The sequence below is a fragment of the Mauremys mutica genome, chromosome 1, assembly GCF_020497125.1.
Source record: "Mauremys mutica isolate MM-2020 ecotype Southern chromosome 1, ASM2049712v1, whole genome shotgun sequence".
Lineage (NCBI taxonomy): Eukaryota > Metazoa > Chordata > Testudines > Geoemydidae > Mauremys > Mauremys mutica.
The window spans coordinates 300,365,039-300,382,391 of record NC_059072.1 but is presented as its reverse complement, the minus strand read 5'-3'; positions in this window follow the sequence as shown (position 1 = coordinate 300,382,391).

Sequence of the window (17,353 nt, the reverse complement as noted above, 5' to 3'; positions counted from 1 at the left end):
CTAAGTATCAGAGGGGTAGCCGTGTTAGTCTGGTTCTGTAGAAGCAGCAAAGAATCCTGTGGCACCTTATAGACTAACAGACGTTTTGCAGCATGAGCTTTCGTGGGTGAATACCCACTTCTTCAGTCTTGCATCTGAAGAAGTGGGTATTCACCCACGAAAGCTCATGCTGCAAAACGTCTGTTAGTCTATAAGGTGCCACAGGATTCTTTGCAACTAATACTAAATCTTCAATGCCATTAGTGAAAGAATCAGCTGATAAGTTTCACATATATCTGCTGACCAAAGAGGATTGGTAAACCTGGGTTTCATTTTATTCTCTGGAGGGAAATGTGCTTAAGTGGACACAGAGTCTAATGCCCATGTAAACCTGTCCTCTTTTGCCTCCTCCCTTCCAATCTGTTCCTATCCTGTCTTCACTCATCTGACTTCTCATCCCAGTCTCCTTGCCCAGCCAGCCACAGTCCCCCAGGACTCTTAATCTGATTTTATTCTCCTGCCCACCCATTGGCTTCCAGTCCCAATCTCCCTGCCCAGATAATCCCAGTCTTCCCCTGGGTTCCCAGTCTCCTTGCCAGGCCAGTCACATTTTCGTAAGATAGCAATGTTGTAAGTCTTTTATAGCCTAGCTGGGTGCTAGTAATGGAGATGACTTGATGCTCTTACGTGGGTTTTCTAATGGTGGGAAAAGAGGTCAAAGGAAGCCTACAAAAAGAAATCCCCAAAACCTACAAAAGGCTCAGTCAGAATATGACTTTTAGCACTCCTCGGATAAAATCCTGCTTTCACTGACGTCAGTGGGAGCTTTGTCATTCATTTTAGTGGATCCTTTAGAGGGCTGAGTGCAATGCAGGGCATCCAGAGAAATTAATAAAGGTCTATGTCCCAGAAGCGGCAAGTCCAGCTTGGTGGGAAGAGTGGTCATCTCTGCATCTGCTAGAGTTTTGCTGGAAGCACAAAGGAGTGCATATTACCCCTTTTAAAAGGCCCAAGGTTTATAACAGACCAGCATAGTTCTTCAATTTATCTAAATTCCCCTCTCTACAAGTAAACTAAACAATTAAATGACATTCACTTATTTTCCATGAACTGGATGTATGAGTTTTTCATTGCATTGCAATTCACATTATTTTTAAGACTTCATCAACTATCTAATGTGAACTTTATTTTCTGCTTGTTCTTATGCTTTACACATCTGGTGAGGGGGAGCATTTTTCAAGCTTTTTCTCACTATTCTTCTCCTTCCAAGTATTGCTATTCTTCTTTGAAAGGACTAAAGGTAAAATAAAAGTGGTGTGTGTGCAGGGGAGAACCAACAACCTGAAAAGAATCTTTCTGGTAACATGTTACCAGTGTGCTGTAAACCAGGCCTAATGCAATAGTGCAAAAATTATTGGAAACGGTCATATTTAAAGTATGTGTCTTTTTCTTTTCTTTTTTTAAACAAGCACTCCACTTTCAGCAGAGATGGAGCCTGGGTAACAAAAGCATTTTGCTCTAAGTCACAGCAGAGTTCTCTGAGGTTATTCTTTCAATCCAGGATCAAAGTGACAGGCTCAAAAGAGCTTATTAAAGACAGAGTTGGAGCAGATAGAGTGGTAGAGGCACAGCTGTTTCAGGTGAAAAAGGCAAGATTTGTCAGAGGTTCCTCAGAAGGTGTATAATAAACTATTTGGGAGCTATCCCCATAGTGAATGCCCAGCTGCCTAACTCAGATCTATTGCAGCAGTTCAAGGATGAAATGCAGTGTGACCTGACCTGATTAAACCTTGACAGTGCCCTTGTATGAACAATGCACATCTAAGTGCTGCCCTCATTCACAAGAATGCTTGAGTGCTGTTAATATCTTGGGCTGTGTTTACAAAGTCATTCAGTCAGCATGATGTTGGACAGTGGCAGGAACAGTCTATTCCAATCTAAGGCACAAAAAGACTGTCACACAGGAGGAGAAAGATTACATTTAGTGGCAGTGTAGCTGCAAAAGTGGACTATTAACTTCTAATGGAACCCTCTCTTCTTCTGAAAAGCTACAGAGAGATGGCATTAAACTGCTACTGCCAGAGAGAGAGTGAGCAGGAGCAGATTGGCTAGGTCTCAGGTCAGGATGTTATGCTACAAGCACAGGCCTCCTTCTAGATCAGGCAAATGCCATCCTCCTGCCTCTGGACTGTATAATACAAGGCTTCTCTCATGCAGGCAAACACCTATTTTAAATCCTGGATGCTAGTGAATAGTGGTAATGGAAAGAGGTTGGGAGAGGGCAGGAACGGTAGCCACAGCAAGTGCGTGGTGGTGGTACTTATGGTGTGGATATGGCGCTGGCATTAGGACCTGGAGATCAGAATTTTACTTTCTGCTCCTCAGTTTGGGACTATGGGATGTGGTAAATTAGGAAGCCCCAAAACTACAGGTTATAGACTTTCTGTGATTAAGTGTTAATGTGTCAAAAAAGAGTCTTTTTGCATAAAGTGTGACAATCTTTTAAACTCCTCACACATTTTACAATAAAGAAGTCCCTGTACACTCTGTGGCGGTGTGTGTGCATGAAGGGGAGTGCTGGATAGAGTGGAAGCCTCTCTAACTGGACCCCTGAAAGATAAATATTTCTGAAGAATGCTTCTGTAGACAAAAACTCCTGGTAATTCGCTCTTCCTGACCTTCCAAGGTGAGGCTTAGCAAAGGAAATCAAAGCCCAAAGAGCCCACTGGTGAGCTGACTCCTCCTACTTCACCCAAACTAGGCCAACAAGATCCCTTATAAAACTGGATGAGCCTGGTGTTTTAATTCCTTGGGCTCATAGGTGGTGGCTTTGCTACCAGGATCAGTGTTTAGCAAAAGTTAACTGTTGCTGAAAGCTTTTGCACTGGTCTGCCAAAGTTTCTCTATCCTGGCAAAAGTCACAAAAAAGAGGACTTTAAAGTGTGACTGTTACTGGTTTGTATTTAATTGTTTAATGTTTACTGATTTTGGATGTTAATAGTGTCAAACTTCAACAGTCTGATAAAAAGAAAAGTTAGTATTTGCCCTTCAAATGGCTTCCTCTTCCATTTCTTATTTGGTACATAGCATTGGCTGAAGCTTTAACAACTCTGTGACAGAGGTCACTAAATGGTCAAATCAAAAACATCCTAAATGTTGTGTTACAGGGGTGAACAAACTCACAGATTCAAGGCTTAGTTCAGTGGTGCCTGAACCTGTTACAGGGATATATAAGTGATAACAACACTGAGATGAATATCCTCCTATCCTCTTGCTTGCCCAGGAAAGCCTGCTTTCCAGGTGGTAGGAGAAGGTCTGTCACTGGGGTAAACTACTGGGATTCTCCTTTATTCTGCTTTTCTGGTGGACAGGATTGCAAAGCACAGGTTGTCCCAAGGTGGATTTGGGTCTCCTGAACTGGAACTCATGATGAGCTGCTCTAGTTTGACTTTTCTTGCAATGCCAATATGCACCAAGTACTGACAAGCATTTTAACAAATGTTTGAAGTTTGCTTATATTGGCAATGGCCTCTTTATCTTTGTTAAATACTAATTGTTCTTATATGAGGGCCTTTGTTGTTTAAACAGACTCTTATTCACTCATCTGAACCTAATTAAGTCCCAGGAGACTGTCTGCTCCAGGGGAAGTAATTATGCACATTGGAGTAATCCAAGGGGGCCTGGGTATTTAATCTAGGGCTGTCACAAATTATTTCCTATTTTTGGTAATATTTACAGTACCACCTGGAAATCCCCAGTGAGATTAGGGCCTGATTATGCTAGGTGATGTACATAAATGGAGTCAGACAGTCTTTGTCCCAAAGAACTTATTATCTAAATGGATGAGATGGGAAGACAGTATTGTTGCCATTTTAAGGTTAAATGACTTGTCCAAGGAAGTCTCTGGCAGATCTAGGAACTGAATCCAGATCTTCTGAGTCCAGGACCAGAGTTCCGCACTACTAGTAAGAAGGTATACCTCTGACCATACTTGGAAATTCACTGCTGCTCCTCTGCTAGATTCCAGATAACAGGCAAACCTTAACGAGGCCAATATTTCAGTCTGATTCAGCTGTTAGGGGTTGGGAGAGAGTTTTCAGATTAATTAACGCTTCTTAACTCTGACACTTTCCAGTGTACCTAGACACTGTGTTTCAATCCTATCTGGAATAGATTTTGTGCTATTACCATCACTAAAGCTCTGATGACTGCTCACCATTCATGCAAATATTTGGTAATAGATTTCTATAATGTTGTATTGCTCAAAAAGGGTGGTGGGTCCATTTGGGATGGGGAGAGGAAGCTTGGAAGAGCTTCATCCCAGCTAGCACAGCAGCTGGCTAAGATTTCAGTCTACCACAGCATGGAGCACTCTCTGTACCTTGAGATTTGTGACTTACCGAGATGGTGTGACTTCTCCCACCTGCCATGGTGTTCCCCCAGGTGTAACCAAGAGCAGAATTTGTGCTGTAGCATACACCTCTACCCTGATATAATGTGACCTGATATAACACGAATTCGCATATAGCACGGTAACACCGGAGCTCCGGCAGCGGAGATGGGGCAGCGATTTAAAGGGCACAGGCTCCCCGCAGCAGCTGGAGCCCGGGGCTCTTTAAATCACCGCTGGAGCCCTGCCGCTGCTACCCTGGGGCTGCGGCAGTGGGGCTCGGCCGGCAATTTAAAGGGCCCGGGGCTCCAGCTGCTGCAGGGAGCCCCGGGCCCTTTAAATCACCACTGGAGCCCTGACACTGCTACCCGTGGGCTCCAGCAGTGGGGATCGAGTGGCGATTTAAAGGGCCCAGGAATCCCCATGGCTGGAGCTCTGGGCTCTTAATCACTGCTGGAGCCTTGCCGCTGATACTATGATATAATGGGGTTTCACCTATAATGCAGTAGGGATTTTGGCTTCCGAGGACGGCATTGTATCGGGGTAGAGGTGTATTTATTACTGGTAATGATGCACAAGCTGGAAAGAATACAGTTTGGCTTTCTGATCCCAGGTTGAATTAGAAGACTGGCAATCAACAAAAAAAGCCCCATCTCATTTTATGAGTAAAATGAGCAAATTTCCACTCAAGTCTCTCTGAGGGACAATTAACATGGAACCTGCTGCATTGTGATGCAATTTTTATAGTCACTTTTAGAGTAATACCACACTTTAACCCCAAACTGATAGAAAGGCCATGCCAAATTACACACACACTATCTGAATATGGAAGTTGTACTCTAATTGTTGGATGTAAGCTTGACTGGCTTTGAATTAACAGTTAAAGCTGTATTCATTAATCTGAACAGGGAAGAGCAGGCAGACTGTCACAACATACCTCAGTTCAGTAGTCATGTGGAGCAGGTGAGAGAACATTAGCCATTTACAAAGTGCAGCATCCAGTGATGGAGAAGAAAACAACCAGCTGAGATATCCAAAAATGTATGATTTATCTAAAATTCCAGGGTCTCAATGAGCAAGATACAACCTACAATTACACATAATGATTAAACTTAAAGCATTTTTTTAAATGCTTTACCACCTCAAGTCCTGCTTAGGACACAATTCGTAAATGTATTATAATTTATGGTCTATTTGCTATATGTACAGCTTCTGGAAAAATATTTCCTTTGGGAAATAAGCATGAAATTCTTTTGAACAAAATATTCAGCATGGGAAAAACAATTCAGATAAAACACAATGACCTGAAACCGCAGATGGGACAAAGTCAGAGGCCAATTTTCCCAAAACTGAGAGAGATTATAGGGATTATTTGGGTCCAGAATTTTGGTTTGGGCCCACTCTGATCTGAAATCTATGCCAAATTGAGCCAAAACTTTTTTGAGATTAAACAAGTTTATTACTAAGGTATCTGAATATTTTATCATATGGGTCATTCTTTTGGTTCTCTCTCCCACTTATGTAAACATATATATATCAGGAGTCAGCAGCCTCTGGCACGTGGCTCGCCAGGGTAAGTACCCTGGCTACCCTTAGCAGTTTGTTTATCTGTCGCGTCGGCAGGTTCGGCCGATCGCGGCTCCCAGTGGCTTCCCACTGCCCCCATTGGCCTGGGATGATGAACTGCGGCCAGTGGGAGCCGCGATCGGCAGAACCTGCCAACAGTGCAAGTAAACAAACTGGCCTGGCCCGCCAGGGTGCTTACCCTGGTGAGCTGCGTGCCAGAGGTTGCCGACGCCTGATATATATGGTGGTATTGTTGCATGTGTACCACTAACATTTAAGACCTTGATGTGAACTCTCTGAAACTCTCAAAAGAACCTGTGCTTTCAAGATTTTTCTACATAAGAGATTTGGCTACATCTCAGAACAACTTCCCTGTTTCTGGATATTTTTCTGAACCAAAGCATAGAATATTTTCATGTTAAACCATCAAAATAATTACCTACTTTTGGGCTTTATTAAAATCTCTGCACATATGGACTAACCCATATGCATATAAAAGAGAATACACCTCCCTGCACAAAGCATGAATAATCTAACTCTGAGCAGAGAATTCCATGGAGTTTGTTAGGATGGGGGATAGAATTCACTTCCTCACTGATAGGCAAATGCAGGTTGGCTGTGGCCACTATTCTATCTCATAGGCTGGAATAATGGCTAATGCTCTTTTATACCTCCTACATTGGGGTCAAAGCCACTGATCCATGTAGTTAGAATATCCTGTGGTCCTTCCCCATGCCTGTCCTCAAATTCCCACTCAAAGCTGGCCTATCTTTAGCTGGTGTGGAACTCCCTTTCATGGTGCACAGGAGATACAGACATGCTCTATACAAGCACTCCACCTTCATCTCTCTCTCTTTTTTTTTTTTTGCAGCTCCAAAGTGGGATTTAAGTAGTGCAGAGAGCCTTGTTTGTACCTTTCACTCTGGGGTGAATTTAATCCACAAAACATTAGCAGTTGCATTGAATCATCCATACTGTGTTATGTATCCTGAGATTTCATCATCATGCTCATTCCCATAACCACAGTGGTCATTGGAGCACCATTACTGATGACAATAACCATTTGTCTCCACTCCTGATGACTGTGTCACTGCTTGAGTCTCCATGAAGTCCATTCCTGTCCACAGTTTTATGTTGTCAGTCCATTTCTTCTGTCTACCTTTTCTTCTCTGCCCCTGTACTATCCCTTGGAGGATGATCTTGGATAGGCCAGATGATCTTGTTACATGGCTGTACCACTTCAACTTGTAGGGTTTTTTTTTCCAAGTCATCAGGAGGTCTTCACATGACCCAGCGCATTGGGTGATGTTGTGGACCTCTTCATTAGCGATGTGGTTAAAGTAGGAGATGCCCAGGATTTTCTCATCACTACTACCTGTATTTTCCATTCAAGTGCTGCCATAAGGGTCCATGTCTTGCACACATATAGAAAAATGAAGATGACCAGTGCATGCAGCAGTTTCAATTTGAATTCCAGGGAGATATTCTTGTTCCTCCAAATTGGCTTTAGCTTTATCACTGTTGCAGTTCTTGCCAGAATTTCTGCCTTTGATCCTTAATCAGTGATTGCCCACAAATACTTGTCCAGCTCTTGTCCACTGACAGTGATGTGAGCTGATCCCATCATGTTTTTGTCACCAGTTTGGTTTTCTCTGCACTGATTTCCATACCATATTTTGCAGAGGTTTCATCCAATCATTTCACAAGGTTGGCAAGTTCATCTTCGCCACCTGCCAGGTTGTCAATGTCATCAGCAAACTGAAGATTTGAGATTGTTCACTCCCCCCCGTGCTGACTGTGCATATGTGATCTTCTAGGACATCAGTCATTGTGCTCCAAGTAGATGTTGAACAGTGTGGGCGAAAGAAGGCAGTCTTGCTGGACTCCAACAGTGGTGCAAAACCACTCTCTTATTGTGCCATTGACGACAACTGCACTGCTGGCCTTGGCATACAGTTGTTTAATGGTAAGAATAAGCTTACAACCAACACTGTACTTCTTAATGGTTGCCCAGAGAGCTTTGTGCCATGCTCTGTCAAAGGCCTTCTTGAAGTCAACAAAGACATGGTAGATGTCCTGCTGGTGTTGCAAATACTTCTCACATAGGACACTAAGATTGAAAATCTGTCTGTGGTGTTACTTTCAGGATGAAAGCCAGCCTGTTCTTCAGTGATGATGATCTCTGCTTGTGGCTTCAATCTGTTCAATATGACTTTCAACATCACTTTGCTGGGATGGCTAATTAAGCGTATGGTCCAGTAATTTTGACACAATTGCAGGTTGCCTTTCTTTGGCAGAGTGACTAGTGACTGTGTCCACATGGAGGGCCACTCACTGATCTACCAGATCTTGTTGCGGATCCCGAGGTTTACATGACAAAAAAGGTTAATTTAAAAAATGCACATGTTGGATCTACCAGGTTGTTAGAACTCAATCATAACTTTTTTTCTTTAAAATTAGTGACTTACCTTGTAAAGATTCATAAGCAGGCTAAATTGAGAATTGAATTGATCCAAAATGTTTATGTTGAATATACAAATTATGTTTCTACATTTTGTTTACATTCTTCATTTAACCTAATTTTGTTCCAAGGCCAACTAAAGTTTTGCACTTACAAGTTTTGTGCATTCTACTGATTTTATTTTGTCAATGACAGGGGTTCTCAAACTGCAGGTTGAGACCCCTCAGGGGAGCGTGAGGTTATTACATGGCAGGTCGCGAGCTGTCAACCTCCAATCCAAACCCTGCTTTGCCTGCAGCATTTATAATGGTGTTAAATATATAAAATGTGTTTTTAATGTGTAAGGGGGGGGTCACACTCAGGCTTGCTATGTGAAAGTACAAAAGTTTGAGAACCACTGTTCAGCCTGTAACCTGTGTTACTGTGGTGGATAATGTTTAAAATGTGGCTATAAAAACTGGCTTGAGTAGGATATGTAAATATTAGGGCTGGATGGAAAACATGAATTCTGTTTTGTGAAAAATTTAGGTTTTTGTTATTATTCATTCCAGAGACACGAATCTACCCCAGAATAGCCAACAGCCTGATGGCTAGGGTACTCAGCAGGACTATGGAAGACACATATTCTGACTGCTCTGACTGAGTCAGCAGAAAGTTGAACTTGGGTCTCACTGGGCTATTGGCTGGTCTGGATCTCTCCTTTCACCCCCACCAGAAAATCCATCTTAGATCTGAAAACTTCCAACAAAACTTTCATCAAAACCAATATTTCTGTGACATCTGTTTCAACTAGTCTGTGTTTTTTGATGTAAATTCCCAATTGTCTCTAGTAAATTTCAACTATGAATACAAATGTGGTGAGCATTCCAGGAGATACAATATGAAAATGAACTGTCACCTTTGCCAATTTTCTGAAATATACTTATCTCTGTGTTTGTATTTTGGTTTTTCTCATTCCTGAGCTTTAAGGATACATATTTGGGTCATCTATGAATTTCTAATACGAAGGGGGGGGGGGAAGAGCCTCATATGTGCTCATTCATTTTGAAAATAAAGGTGATGAGTTTGTTACTTAAGTCAAAGCTTAGGTACTTGGTTGTACATCTTGGTTGTTCCTTTTGTTAAAGTAGATTAATAGAGTGATGAGGCATACTTATTTAGACCTCAGATGTACTCCTTGGGCATAATGAGTGAGCAAAGCGTTTAGCTGTACCATTTGTATTCCTGTCAGCCAGCTGGAGTCTAGTACAAGGGACGGGAATGATTATACAAAGACAGATGTGCGTTTATATTGGATATTGTATTTAGAAAAATGGCAAATGTTAGGGGTATTAGTCAAATGCTTGCATCTAGTTGCTTGAAGATTTTAGAGCTCAAAAAAACCCAAAACACATTGATGCACTTTTTTCACTTTCCAAAATGAATGGAGTGTGGATGAAGGATTCATGTTGTGCCTGGATATATCCCCAAATTCCTTTTACTCTGAGAATTGACTGCAACCATAACCCTATCACATAAGGAAGACCTCTGTAGGAATGGGACACATCACCACCCAAGGAATTTGTAGGACATCTGGTAAATCAACAGCATTATCACAAACATCATGGCCAAGAATCTGTATTTTAGCAACAGTATGTTCATTTTCCAAACATTCCAGCTGAGAGAGCTGCTCAGAACAGTCCCACCAAACACCAGATGGTTGGTTGATAAGCCAGTATTCTATATACACAGAAGCCTTTTCTATCATTAGCCATCCTCTTGCATAGAGAACAAATATTTATTATAGACAGGCTCTTTTGTCCTACAACCTGCTGAAGAAAATTATATACTATACAAATGCACATATCACTTTATGGGAAAGAGATATGGAGAACGTTCTCATTCATTTTTCTAGTCATAGGCTTGGATTTAGGTGAAATCTAAGTGACTGACTGCCTCCATTTCATGCTGAATGATGCTAAAATATTTTAAGGCAAACTACCACATACTACATTTAGTTCATTTAAAAGATTACTTTTATATCATACATTTTATCACTTTAGAATGCTGTGGAGTCAAACCCAGCATAAAGCTGCTCTAACAAGATGGTAAACATAATTACCATAGGCCAAATCCTGAAGCCCTTATTCAGGCACAGCTCTCAATGAAAGTTTTGACTAGCCGAATATGGACTTCGGATATGGCTCCAGAATAGAAAATCAGATTGTAAAGTAGCCCATGCATAGAATCTTAGTGCCTTGCAAAACTTACTTTATCCTCTTGTATGGACAAAAGGGAAAAAAACCTATATTAGGCAATCTTAATTCTGACACTTAAGGTTCTGAAGTCAGGCACTCAAAAATTAACATTTGTTTCATGTAGCTTTTTATGTAATATAAATATTTAAAACTGATCATTCTTGATTGGGGTTGCCATATTCTTCTCCATTTACTTTCTTAGGTCTGATCCTGCAAACCCTTACACGCATACTTTAGCATGTGACTAGTGCCATTAAAGCCAACAGGATTACTCATGTGGTTAAATACATGTGCAAATTTTTGCATGTAGTTTGAGTCTTCAACCTGAAGGCTGGGATTTTCTAAGGGGCCTGACTTTCAGTGGGAGTTGGGTGTCTAAGAACTTTAGGCCCCTTTGAGGTAGGAGATTGCCTTTGTTTCATGTGTTATGCTTAGCACTGTACATTGTTGCTTAATAAAAGCTGAGATGTCAAGTAGTTACCCAATAGAATGTTAGCAAGCTTTGGTCCCTACAAAGGCGACCATGTCACCTTTGGATAGCAGAGGTGACATGGAGGAGTGCCCATTTTCCATGCCCAGATAGTGTAGGTTAAACTCTGGTCCCAACAAAGTGAATGGATGTTTTGCTGAGTCGGTGAAAAGAAATTAGTGTAATTGTGGTGATCTGTTACTGAGATCAAGAGATTGAAAAATGCAAGTAAAAAAAAAAGCAAACAGGCTAATATATTTGAAATAGGATTTAATGGAACTAGTTAATTCTGATCTTTTATATAGCTTTTTAAAAAGATTTAATATCCTTTTCTGTCATGTCAAGCGAAATATAACTTTCCCAAAATGTATGCGTTTAGCACAGATTGTTTACCTTGTGCTAGATGTAGGCAAGGCTACAAGACTTATTTTCCCTTTATTCTTATCTCAGGGAAACAGTCCACTGATGACAGCCTTTTGTCTGGGAGAGATTTGGTCACGTTTCACCTTAAACCAGTGCAGGAAAAGAGGGGCATATTAAAGAAGTTTTAACAACCAGCAGCAGTTACATTCATTTGGCAGCATTTTTTCCCTTTAACTGCAACATAAACACAACTTATAACTGCAACATAGCTAAATGCTGGCTTGTAATCCTTTAAGAGTAACTTCTACCAGAGACATCAATTGAAAATGTTGGCAAAGACATGCACATACAGCAAAAATACAAACCAATAACCCCCCCCAAACAAACCATGATCAGGGACGGCTCCAGGCCCCAGCGCATGCTTGGGGCAGCAAGCTGCGGGGGGTGCCGCGAGGGCGGCAGGCAGGGTGCCTTCGGTGGCTTGCCTGCAGAGGGTCCGCTGGTCCCATGGCTTCGGCAGACCTCCCGCAGGCATGACTGCGGAGGGTCCGCCGAAGCTGCGGCTCCAGCAGCCCCTCCGCAGGCAAGCCACCGAAGGCACCCTGCCTGCCATGCTTAGGGCGGCAAAATGCCTAGAGCCACCCTTGACCACGATCCACAATCAACACAGCAAAAAACAGTAACAACCTCTGAGACTTCACTTTGACATAGCTGAGTCATAGGGAGCACTGATTTGGAGGACTCATCCATCAATCTGCTACAAGGCCAAGACTTGGAAGTGTGCATGAGTTGCAGTGTAAAAATTGCATATCAGAGTGAAATTAGCTGGTTGACAGTGTACTTTTTTTAGCACTCTGCTGGACCAGGCCAACAACTAAATATCAGACTTCAAGAGATTATGCGGATGAAGGGTAATAAATATTGAATGTATAAAATTGTCACATCTTCACATGTGACAGTTGGAATCTGATTGAAGTTGAGATAATTGGGATGACGTTTAATAAATAAGGAATTCCTCCCAGCAACATCTGGTATAAGTGAGAATTATTTATATTAACATGCCCAGAGGCAGCTTTAACTTGTAGAACAGATTTTTGTGTGTGTGGCTTCTGCCAGCCATTTGCAAGAGGAAAATATGTTTACATAATTCCTTTGGCTAGTTCCACTCTCAAAACAAAACAAATCCTCTTCTGTTTTCTGGTATCTCACTCCTCCACACAAATGACATGATTTCTCCATTGCCTGGCACATTGCACAGTCATTTTCACGTATCACAGTAAGTGAGTGAACTATCGGAATTTGGTAGCTTTTTACACTTTGCACAGGTTTAAATAGTTACTCTATGGCAAGGTAGTGGTAATTCAGGGCCATAAGATCCAAAGTACCTGCAATGTACTGAAGTTCAAAAAAGCAGAATATTTTTGTGAACACTTCTGACAAATGTGGATAAATCGCCTAAGTATTTTAAGGAAAGTAAAAGTTCAAATGACATTCTGTGGTAGCAAGGAGAAAATTTTACGTTTTTAAATGCTTCCTTTAATTTCAGGTACTTAGATACACCAACTCACATCTTGAGCAAAGTCATCCAACACTGCATTTTCAGTTAATCAAGCCATGTATTTTAATAGTCACTGGTCTCTGAAAATGACCTCAATTATCTTGCTATTCCCAGCAACCAGACCATTGTAAGGGACCAAATTGCATTCACTGTTTTTGTTCCTACTGCAATTGCTACCTTTGACTTTGTCCTAAAACCTTCCTCACTTCCAGCCTTTCTCCTTTTTATTGCTCTCATCTCAGGGCCTTAACACTAAACTCATTTCTCTCAATTTCTCTACTGCTTTATAACATAGAGCATATCCTCCTTAACATACTTCCTTCCATAGAGTTTTGTGATTGTCCATTCTTGGTTCTCCTCCATAGCAGATCTTTCAGTGTCTCATTTGATAGACCCTCCTTAACTCTTCCACTATTCATAGGAGTCTGCCAGGGATCCATCCCTAGACCCCTCCCTTCTCTCTTTACACTCTCTCTGGGTGAGATCTGTAATGGAATGCTAAAACTGTATGATGATGTTCAGCCACTAGGTGATGCTGTGCAGGGCCGCCCAGAGGGGGGGGCAAAGGGGGCAATTTGCCCCGGGCCCCGGGCTCCGCAGGGGCCCCCAAGAGAACAGCGGAGGCTCCCGCCTCCGCCCCTCTCCTGGAGCACTAGCGCATCAAGCGCCGTGTCTCCGGCGGGGCCCCTGAGCCCCGCCCCGCTCCGAACCGCGTGGGGAGGGGGCGGGGCTGGGAGCTCCGGGCTGAGCTCTGCTCCCTCCGCTCGGCGTGGAGCTCCCAGCCCCGCCCCCTCACCACGCGGCTCTGAGCGGGACGGAGCTCAGGCCCCGCCGGCCACACGCTGCGGCTGTTCCGGCGAGGCGCTGAGACTCCGGGTGAGGAGGGAGCCGGGGGTAAGAGGCTGGGGCCGGGGCGGGGGGGAAGCGGGACCCGCCGCCGAAGCGCAGCCCGGTCTTCGGCGGCGGGGGGCCCCTTCCGTTCCGGGACCCCCCGCCGAAGTGCCCCGAAGACCCGCGGCGGGGACCTCCCCCCCCCGCCGAATTACCGCTGAAGACCGGGCTGCACTTCGGCGGCGGGTCCCGCTTCGGCGGCAATTTGGCGGCGGGGGGCTCCCGCCGCGGGTCTTCGGGGCACTTCGGCGGCGGGTCCCGGAACGGAAGGGCCCCCCTGCCGCCGAAGACCCCGGGCCCCCGGAATCCTCTGGGCGGCCCTGATGCTGTGTGTAACCTACCTTGCCTTAAGCCAGGGGTCGGCAACCACTGACACACGGCTCGCCAGGGTAAGCACCCTGGCGGGCCGGGCCAGTTTGTTTACCTGCCACATCTGCAGGTTTGGATGATCGTGTCTCCCACTGGCCACAGTTTCCCACTCCAGGCCAATGGGGACTGTGGGAAGCAGCACAGGCCGAGGGATGTGGCAAACCGCAGTTCCCAGGCAATTAGGGAGCTGATTACTATAAAGAATAAGATCATAAGAATGGCCATACTGCCTCTAACCAATGGTCCATCTGGCCTAACAGTGGCAGCAGAAACCATTGACCTCTTCAGTTTGTTTCTCTGGCTTTGTCTACACGACCAGTAGATGAGCAGTGCTGCAATCGATGCAGCGGGTGTCGATTTAGCGGGTGTAGTTGAAGACCCGCTAAATTGACAGAAGTGGGCTCTCCGGTCAACTCCAGTATTCCACCAGAACGAGAAGAGCAAGGTAATCGACATAGCGCAGTGTAGTTACCATGGTAAGTCATAACTGGAGTAGCATAACTTAGGTCAACTTACCACAGTAGTGCAGAAAAAGTCTCAGAAAGAACAGTCAATGAAGCAAGCTCTATGGATGGCAGATGAAGAAAGACTTTGATTCCAAACAAACCAGAAACAGTTGTTGCAACTGTTTTGGACAACTAATTGATCAAGTTGTCACTCATTCTAGTCAACTAATTAGAAAACCAGTATGATTCAGAGACACTTAACAGACTGATACGTACTGAACTTCAATGATAGTGTGGTGGGGTAAATATAATAAATGGTAGGAAAACAAACTGGAAGGGGGAGATGGAATGGAATACTAAAACTGTTATGTTCAGCCACTAGGTGATGTTGTGTGCAACATACCTTACCTTGGAGCAGGGTTCCCAAACTTGGTTTGTGGCTTGTTGAGGGTAAGCCCTTGGCAGGCATCAAGATGCTTTGTTTACCTGAGCGTCCACAGGTACGGCCGCTTGCAGCTCCCAGTGGCTGCAGTTTGCTGTTCCCAGCCAATAGGAGCTGTGGGAAGCGTCACAGGCTGGGCCACTGCTTCCCACAACTCCCATTGTCTGGGAAGGGCGAATCGTGGCCACTGGGAGCTGCAAGCGGCCGTAGCTGCAGACGCTCAGGTAAACAAAGCATCTCGCGTCCTGCCAAGGGCTTACCCTCAACAAACCGCAAACCAAGTTTGGGAACCCCTGCCTTAGAGGATAACTGCTATAGTCAGCAGCGCATTAAAGGATCTCAGAAAACACATCTCTATGATGGAAGCTCTGTAGCCATTCCAAATCTGGTGGCTAACTAAGGATTTTAAGAAGCACCAGGGTGTAATGGAAAAAAAGTTAGATCTCTCCAAATATGGCTACTGTTCTTTTTTTGCCTCCTAGCAGACAATATTTATTTATTTATTTAAAGTATGTTCATGGAAGTTGCTGAGCATCCTCCTTTCTTTAATATATTATCTTTTTAACATTTTCACAAATAAATTTTCAATAGACACTCTGCATCTAGAAATAATATCTAGCACTTACATAGAGCTTCTGAACTTCAAAGCATTTTATAGACCATAACTAAAGCATATTAAGAATATAAATAGGAACATGATTTGCTGCTGCCTTGCATAGTCATTTGTACCCAGGCAAAGTGCACATAAAAAGGGTACCAAATCAAACTTCTCTATTCACGTGTGGATCTGCCTCCATGTCCTATGGATCTTTTACTTACTAGCTTATGCAATGATGATTTATAAAAGTTACAATGACTTCTGTATCCAAGGAACTCTGACACTCTAAACTATGGATCTTGCTGTTCAGCAATAATAAAACAGCAGACACTCAAGTAAGCTAAACTGACTGAGCTTTGATGGTTTAGATTTCTATAAACTCTTCAATGAAACTAGGTGGTGTCTACTGGGAATGGTTGTTTAGCATGTTCAAAAACACTGACTGAAAATGCATCTTATTCATATCTCAGTTAGTTCTAGTGATGACATTCTCCAAGCAAGCTCTTTTCCTGAACTTTGGGGAAGTTTGGATCCAGATCCAGACCTGAATTTCACAGCTCCTGCCTATTTCTATAATGGACCAAACTAGTAGACTGAGTCAACCATATAGCCAGAGGTGAAAGAGCTCTCTACTTCCTCTCTTTGTGAAAAAGGAAAAGTTCTGCAATAAACAGCTTCAGTGCCATAGACTGCCTACCCAGATTTCCTCCGGTGACATATGCGAAATCACCATAACAATACATGAACTTGGATTTTGGAGGTAGTGAGCTCCCAGAGAGGCATGTACTCATTTTCAAGCAGCAGGACTCTGCCCAAGGGCCCTAAATGCTTTTGGTTTCCTATCCATGGGGACTTTGTTGTGAGACTCTGGCGAGGATAGCAGCAGAGCTAAATGGATTCTGGGGAGGCTCCACCTCCCATCCACTTTAAGGATTCAGCTTTAAGGTGGTCAGTTGGTGGCACCTCCAGGAAAGCCGGTAGATCTTTTGGGACTAGAGACTTGGACTATTGCGTGGTGTTTGGTGAATGGGTGAGGTGGTACAGCCAATGGACTATCTGAAGGATGTTTTCAACAGTGGGTGGGAATGTGGTTACATTAACTGCTACCAAATTTACTGGAAGGGGGTTATTTTGCTTTTTATTTGCATATATGTTCTGTGCTGTGTCTCGAGTTTGACTTTGTTCCCTTTCCCTTAATTCTCTGGTTTGCACATAGTCTTGGAGTGCTTGTGAGTGGGGCATGTTAAGGGCACCTAGGGCAGTTGACTCAATAGGGGCTTCAGCTAATCTTATATGTTGGGAGGAACCACAGATATATTGTATGTGGCCCTTTTTGATCACCTGCCAGAAGCGTTACATTAACACACCAGAGCTTGGCAGTACAATTGATTTCAATAAGTGTGAGGCATATAACTTGCTTAGATGCTTTTGAAAAATCCCACTTGGGACCTATTTGCATCTTTAGGCACCTAAATAACATTGAAAAGTCTGGCCTCGAGGCACTTAGGGGGCTAAATCTCACTGAAACTCAATATAACTTAGCTTCCTAAATTCCTAAATCCATTCTGGAAATGGAACGTATGC